The sequence below is a fragment of the Copadichromis virginalis genome, linkage group LG19 (assembly GCF_057382275.1).
Source record: "Copadichromis virginalis isolate Kocher_CV1m ecotype Utaka linkage group LG19, C_Virginalis_male_GT1.1, whole genome shotgun sequence".
NCBI classification, from domain to species: Eukaryota; Metazoa; Chordata; class Actinopteri; order Cichliformes; family Cichlidae; genus Copadichromis; species Copadichromis virginalis.
Genome location: NC_140636.1, coordinates 31,011,012 through 31,019,752, shown reverse-complemented (window position 1 = coordinate 31,019,752; position 8,741 = coordinate 31,011,012).

Sequence of the window (8,741 nt, the reverse complement as noted above, 5' to 3'; positions counted from 1 at the left end):
CTGAGCCAACCCCGAGTCTCGATTTTATACAGACTCTGACATCAAACAAGCGCCACCGATCACAGCTCTCTCTCTCTCTCTCTCTCTCTGAAGAGTAGACTGCCTTCTGGGTCATAGTGCCCAGTGTTTCCCATTTGCCACATACCCTTCCAGATATATATATATATATATATATATATATATATATATATATATATATATATATATATATATATATATATATATATATATATAAAGAAACATCTTGGATTACAAAAGACAAAATGTGCTGTTGTCACCACACCAACTTTTAACATCCAACTTTGTAAAGCATACAACTATAGGTAATTAATGAACCATTAGAAGTATGAATAAATCTTAAGTCATTAGTATTGAATGTTAATAATTCAATGCGCCAAGTCAGTTAGTGTGCAAAATGCTCTCATTTAACCAACCGTATTGGAGTTTTATGCACTGGTTACATTTGAAGTTGTCCATCTTTGTTTAGGGACACAACTTCTAAAACAACTTTGATCAAACATGATATTGATGTAGATGATCCAAAATCCAATTCAACAAAGATTTAAAGTAAGTCCGATTCTTACCCATGGCCTCGCCTTGGAGACCATATTGACCAAGCTGGTGCACCGCAGTATAAGAGGAAGTCTGATCTATTAAAGGAGCACTGCCAAGTCCCATTAAGTCCTTATAGACTGTAAGCATACCATCATTGGATTTGGTGCCAAATGCACTGGCTACATTTCAGTGACTTTTAAATATGGTTATTAATGAGCTGCAACGTTGTGCTGATTTTTTGGATGACGTGCTGGTATATAGTAGTGCCTAGAAAGATCATCTTTACCACATTTGTGTTTTGTGTTTTTACGAATAGCTAAATCTTGCAAAATAACATAACATGTCATCTCTTGGTAAGGTTGTGAGCCAAAGTCATGCGAGACCTGTTGATGCCAAGGTGTTAGCCATCAAGTAGTTCCCTGTTTCTACCACTATAAAGGAGCTTGTAGTTTGTTATTAGCATTATTTTTCCAACAAGGTTTTGACCATGGCATCATCTTTTGACTGATTTGCTAAAAGCCAGCAAAAAGAGCAAAATTGACTTTGTCTACTTTACAGCCAGCTTCTGTTAGCATCAAATCACTGTTGTGCTGTGCTTCTGTTTTGTTTGCACCCCACTTGGATGGACCATTTAAACTGCATGTGGATGAGGCACTCATCCAAGCTGACAAACAAGACCTTGAATGTCCGGTTACAGCTTTCCCCCCCAAGAAGTTCCATTTTTACCAGCTGAATTATTCAACCACAGAACATTTTTTTAATTATTATTTTATTCAGCCTCTGAGCATCCTGATTTTGCTTCTCAATCAAATAGCTTCAAAAACCATGTTTTTAAAGTGCTGTATAAATAAAGGTATCTGCACACTGTTTTCTAGTATTTACGAGGACTTGTGACATCAAGTATTTACGCTGATTTTTCACATTGTGGCGATGCTAATTTTCAATTCATGGATGCAAGATGAAGGGTGAAGAGTTCACACACATTAAGCACTTCCTCTTTTGACACTTCTGATGTGTGAAAGTAGCTGTCATTGATATTGGCACAGAGTCACTGCTGCATGTGAGGCTGTGAACTTCATGCTCTCATTTAGAGCATCATATCAGAGCTTTTCAGTCAGGTCTGGAAATACATAAACTGTACTTTAACACACACACACACACACGCACGCACGCACGCACGCACACACACACACACACACACACACACACACACACACACACACACACACAAGAGCACTGTTAAGTTTCCAAACTGAGAAACTACAATAACTCAAAGCAATGACTCTGCTGTTATATATTCCTTTCTCATCTCAAACTGATGTCACATTCACCCTTCTACACTATTATACATTTTCCTCATCAGAAACTTTTAATTGAAATTGACTTAAGTTCTGCTGGCTGGGTTTCCGATTCACATTAGACCACCTTCGTCTGCAGTTCTCAGGTGGTTTTGTTAGGAGAAGTTCTGGGCCAATATTGTAGTGCAAATAAAGCTTGTGGCATTTTCTTTTTACTACTTTTCCCTAAAACTCATAGACGACGTAACACAACTGATTATGTCTCAGATATTAAAGTGGCATTTTTATGTGAATTAAGTTTAGCAATTAAACCTCTAAACAATATTTAAGTACTTATTTATTTAATATAATAAGGAGGTATTTCATGTGCTAAAATTTCCATTTCTGCTTACTAATTGCCTAATGATTGCCTAGAAAGTGACTCATCAGTCACTTTATAAAATAAAAAGTTCAGCTGCAAGATAACACAAATATCTAACCAATCACGTGGCAGCATCTCAGTGCATTTAGGCATGGAGAAATGAGACGACCTGCTGAAGTTCAAGCTGAGCAATAGAATAGGAAAGGGCAGTGAGTTAACTGATTAAGCGACTAAATGATTAGGTGCGGCATGATTATTTGTGCCAGTCTAGCTGATCTACTGGGATTTTCCCACACAGTCTGCCCTAAGGTTTACAGAGAATGGTCCAAAAAAGAAAAAATGTCTAGTGGGCAGCAGTTCTCTGGAGGAAATGGTTTGTTAATGCCTGAGGTCAGAGGAGACTGGTCAGACTGCTTCAAGCTGATAGGAAGTTAACAGTGACTTAAATACCCACTCCATACAATAAGGTATGCTTAATGGCATCTCTGAACACTCGTCATGTCAGTCTCTGAAGTGGGTGGATTACAACAGCAGAAAACCAAAAGAGCAAAATCTCTTAGGAATGTTTCCAACACCTTGAAGAATGTATCTGATGAAGAATTAAAGCAGTTAGGAAGGAAAGAGCTGACCGTTTAAGACATGAGCAAAAACAAGTCTAAAGTCTTTGGCCAACGTCATAACATGCATGTAGTGCAAGCCTGGCTCTGCCTGGGGCTTGAATCAAAGATGTTCTTGCTGAGACACAACAGATCATGTATATGAGATGACTGTATAACATTCTAGTTTTGCCGTTGTGTGTGTATTTAAACTCACAAAATGTATTTTTGCACCAGCGCTCATAGGTCAGTAGGTTGTTCCACTGCACCACACGTGTAGCAAGCTGAGAGAACAAAACAAAAAGCATCTCCACTTAGTGGCTGCGTTACCTAGTTACAGCATTAAGCAGTAAATGCAAATGCTAATGCGGCGCAAGCAATAAATCACTAGCCATTAACCTTGTTAAATATGCAGATTTACCTCCCATCAGAATAAACTATTTCTACAGGGGTAAACACAAATTTTTTTAAGCTTGAGTAATCAATGCAAATACATCGAGTGTCCTGAAAAATACCAAAACAAGAAGTTTTCCACCATCCTTGAAGGTGTGCAAAAATGTAAATAAAAAATAATCTTTTCAATGTCATAAAAAAGGGTCAAGAACGAGCAAAAGCATTTGTGTCAGACACCTGAGCTACATTTAGAGTTTCATATACCGTGACGGTGTCATGAGGTGGAGATAAAGTGTGTATTTGTCTGAATTTACAGGAATTTTAACAACTGATGTATGACGGGGAAAAAAAATAATTATTTATTTTTTGTTGTTGTAATAAAATCTTAATGAGCTTGTAGCAATGTGAGTTTAGTTCTGGGGAGACTGAACATTACCTATCGCTGTTTTTTTTTACTCCTAAGGCATGCAAACACACCTCTGACACCTTTTCAAACCAAATTCGCAATTTGCATTATTGTGATCCTGATAATTGCTTTTAGTGTTCATTTTTTTTTTATTCAGGGAGAGCTGACTGCATCTGTTAGAGAAAGCCTTTATTTAATTTGCAACAGCGTTGTGATTTCTGGTGTCTAACACTTGAATTCCCCTACAGTACAAGCACTGACAAGCAGCAGGCATTCCTCTGTGTTTGAGCTCTGTAAAGAGTAATCTCAGGCAGCACTCAGTCCAAAACAGACCCTCCTGTGAGTTCATGATTGTACCCCTTCACTGACCATGACTGACTGGCACTGCTAATGCACAGGAACTGGACACAACCCAGCCAGTGTTGTCACTGTTTACACAAAACATGCAGTCTCGTTTTTGCTTTTTTGTGTTTTTCACATACTCACTTTTGCCCAAAAATGTGGAGAACTATGTTACCACCAGCTGAGGTGAGGTTGGATCAACCCTCTGGTGAGACTGCAAGCTCTGACTGTGAGATTTATGTAAGGACACTTGGAAATGCTCTATTAAATAAGCAGAAAACACACAGGTGCACTCAAACCTTGTATTTGAACAATGTTACCAGAATCATAAAGCGGTGTATTGTTTGTTTCCTGGTTGATTTTTCTGTGTTAAAAGCCTCCCTGTGGCCCACTTTGACTGCAGCAGCAGTAGCAGCATGGGGGGATTTCTATGACTCTGTTTGTGTTATCTCCTCTCATCTCTAAACGCATGGTAGCACAGCACATCAGAAAGTGTGTTATATTGTGAGGTAAACATCATACAATAATGCAGAAAAACCCTAACAATCAAATTATCACCTAAAAGTAGGCACTTGGCAAGAGCAGGAAGGAAAAACTCCCTTTTAACAGGAAGAAACCTCCAGCTGAACCAGACTCAGGAAGGGGCGGGGCCATCTGCCACAACCAATTGCAGGTGAGGGGAGGGAGACACAACAAAAGACTGAAATTGTCTTTTAAATGAGAAACATTTTCTTCCACTTATCCAATCCAGAGGGCTAGAGCTTATCCCAGCTGTTGTTGGGCAAAAGGTGAAGTACTCCCTGGACAGATAGCCAAATATTTACTTAATTGTTATTTCCTGGAGTGGGCCAGGATACTGACTACATCCTTTAGGTCATGGTGGTGAAGCCCACTGAGGCTGTGATGCCAGGAGCCCTGCTGGAGCGGGGCTGCAGAATTGTTTCCATGGCTGTTTATCTTTAAGATGGAGAAACCTAGTTATTTATTTAGTTATTTTTCTCCAGTTTAACTCTTTACCTTAGCTTGAGTTTGCCTTTAGTTTGACCAACTAATATTCACTGTAACTATGCTGAACAAAACTCCAGCTGTTAAGAAAAAGGGGAATAAAAGAGAGTTTGACTGTTGAACTGTTTAAAAGCTTTTTATTCCTCAGCCATCCTTAACAGACAAAAACCCAAATGAAATTAGCTGGTGGTTAAATGTGTGACACAAAATGTCTATACCAACAGAGATTTAAAAGAAAATCTAGTTGAGTTATTGCAGCAGGAGTGTAGTCTGTGTGATGTCCTTCATGACTGTGTCAAGGAGATGCAACATGGATACAAATAATGAAAGAATTAAAGCTGTGCAGGGACTCGGTAGATTGTATCATCGTCTACATTCATCAAACCTGGTGTCATACCCAAGTTTATTATGTTCATTCAGTAAAGTGCTGCTTGCAATGAACTTGCAGTCACACAAACACCTTTACAGCTGAACGTTTCTCTTAGAAAGATGACCTTGCACAGAGAGAGACAGAGAAAGCCAGCAACACAGTTTTTGACTTTCGGCTGGTGACTGTGGCTCCATCCACACATACATGGGTATTTTTTAAGCCAGATTTTCTGCTTTAGCATTGCGTAAGTATTCTAAAGGCCTCACATAATAAATTGTTTGAAACAATATATGAGAGAAGTTTTTTTTTTTTCATGGGTTTACCTCAGTTTAACTGATTGAACGGTGATACATCCTGACTAGTCAGTTTAAAAATCAACCTCCTGCTGACTAGTACATTTAAGAGAGAATAGCCTTTTTTATTGTCATTGTACATGTACAATGAAATTATGGGAGTATGGAATCAGCTATTTAAAAAAAAAAAGTCATCTCAAGTCACCAACTTTATCAAACTAACATTTTCTAGTTGGTAGGTACTTTTTGGGTTTGTTTTGTTCTCACTGAAAACAGCTTCCTTCCTCATTTCCTTTCAGAAATGAGTGATCCAACACATACACCCAGAAATGCAAAACAATGGTGTGAAAGACTAAACTGCTCTGAATGGTTGGGGAGGAAAACACAGATTAGTGCAGATTACAGATTAGGAAAACACAGATTAGTGCTTTAATTGAAATGCTGCAAAAGTAATTGAGAGCAGGCTGTTCTGTCGACCTGCTAAAGACACTTAATTTCACTCTTACATAGTTGCACTTTCTCCATCAAGTCCATCAAGAGCACTTTTTGAGGCAACCGTTTAGTTATTGTGGTCAATTCTTTTTATTCGTGATTAATGACAGCTGTAGCAGCCGAGGCCAAATGGGGCAAACCCAAACCAGGGCAGATCCCTTGTTGTCGTGAGTGTCAACCCTCCCTCTCCACCTACCCAAAATTACTGCTGCGGGGAACTGCTCCTTCTTATCCAAGTGTTTATGACATGAGACACAAGAGAAGTGACCAAGCTGAGCAGCTAGGTCAGCCACGTTTGGAAACTGGAGCCTTAAATAATCCCCAACTGCTGAAGTAAATATACATAGCCCATACAAAGAAGAGCTATTGTATTAAGACCTGATATGCACCGAAGTGCTACATGAATAATACTGAAGTAACCTGAAATCTATTTCCATAAGATAGTTCATCATAAAATGCATATTTTTATACATTTGTACAAACAAAAAATACTTATTTTTCTTATTCTTAGAGATTATGTAACAGATTTATTTGTTATATTGGAATCACATTAGAGTTTCTACTACTCCAAAGCATCTATATATACAGCACAATATGATCTTATGGATTGAGTCTGCATCATAAATTAGAGAAAAAACAATTAAATATTGCAGAAATAATAATATAATAAAATGATGTGTGCAAGAGTGAAATCTGATGACTTCTTTCACTGCTTTGTATGATCTGAAGGCTGGACTGGAGTACAATGAGAAACTCAAATATAGGACACATGTTGAGCGGCAGAGTGCGTCCCACTGCAGCGTGCTCCAGTCGGGTCTGATGGGATATGGTGCCTTCTGCTCTGCCAATCGGCTCTCGAAGGTCTCCATCTAAAAATGTATTGGGAGAGGTACTATTTACAACTGGAGGTTCGCTAAGCTCAAACTTTCCAAATCCGATGATCATATGAAGGCGTGATCGCCACCATGTAGGGGATTGTGCCACTTTTTAGAGGGATGTGTCCCATTTTTTAGGAGACCCTCGCTGTGCAGATTCTGTAGGTCGCTGAAGTGAAGCATTTCAGCATGCGACTGAGGCAAAAGAGGAAAGAACGTCAGCTCTAAATACACTGTGTAAATCACTTTTTTTATTCCCTTGGAGGAAAATATGACAGGAAAAGAGCTAAGTGGTGATGATAACTGTTGACTGCTAAGGCTGGTGTTACTGTGGTCAGACTCATTTTAGCTGAAGTGGAAGCAGACAAATCCATTTAAAAACTGAATGTCTAGATAGGGAATTCACTTTGACCAGTAACTGGTTTTATCAGCCCTTTTAAAAGCTGGAACCAGTCCATACTTTTAGCAGGAAAGGTAAGATGCATTTAGAAGTGGTAAAGATTCTGCAGTAAGATGCAGAATAGTATGCACAATGCACATCGTTCTCTTTCATGCCACTACAGTGTCACAGATGGCCTCATTTTAAAATGAAAGGAGGGCTAGCTTGGGAGACAGACTGCAAACATTTTTAAGGGCATGCCGCTCAGAGATATGTGGAGAAGAATAAGACCTTATAATGTAAGTATGTGAGGTGAGATTTACTGGATTTACTGCCTCCTGGAGGTATAGGCTGTCTGATTTTGAGTGTGTATGTTTGCTTACACGCTCTATGTGTGAGGCTTGTGTGGTGAAAGAGACGTGGGGTGACAGCATGAAGAGGTGAGCAGCCTAATCCTCTGTGGGCAGACAAGTGCTAATAGCACACATCAGTGCTGGTGCGGGTGAAGCCTCGGGGAGTGTTAAAACGAGAGGTTATTGAGCAGGACAGACACAGGGTTCATGTTTGGAACAAGCATGGCTAAAATTGCATCAGCTTATCAGCAGTATCTAAAAATCAAGGCTTGGAGAAACGTGCTAGAAATGCAGGATATGTGAACTGGAGCTACACATTTCAGGAACAATGTGCATGAGACTGCATGAACAAAACACTTCTCTGCTCATTTCCAGTGAAGACTCACTTTCATCAAAGAGTATTTGCCCACTCTGAGCTCCAGATCCTGAAAGTTTGCTCGTCATTAAAAAATAAATGATAATTACAAAAAAATGTTATCAGCGATAGATAGATAGATAGATAGATAGATAGATAGATAGATAGATAGATAGATAGATAGATAGATAGATAGATAGATAGATAGATAGATAGATAGATAGATAGATAGATAGATAGATAGAGAGAGAGAGAGAGAGACTCACGGTGCTCGTTCGTTCTAACTCATCACTTTTAAATGTTTTTGTCCTTATTTGTCCACTAAGGGGAGCTGGTGGGTGAAGGGCATGTAAGAAATCTGATTTCTTTCACTGCTTTGTATGATCTGAAGGCTGGACTGGAGTACAATGAGAAACTTAAATATAGGACACATGTTGAGCGACATTCAATGGTCAGAATATACAGTTTGCAGTTTGCATAATGTAAGAAGTCATTCACTGCTGGAAAACACTTTAAACAATAGAGTGTGGTTAGTTATGTCATGTTGTGTTATGTGATGTACAAAAGTACAGGATAAAAAACATACTGAAGTCAGTACTACAGAACACAAGAGTAATGTTGTACATGTACAACATTACTCTTGTGTGTACTGGAATGACAGCATGCAG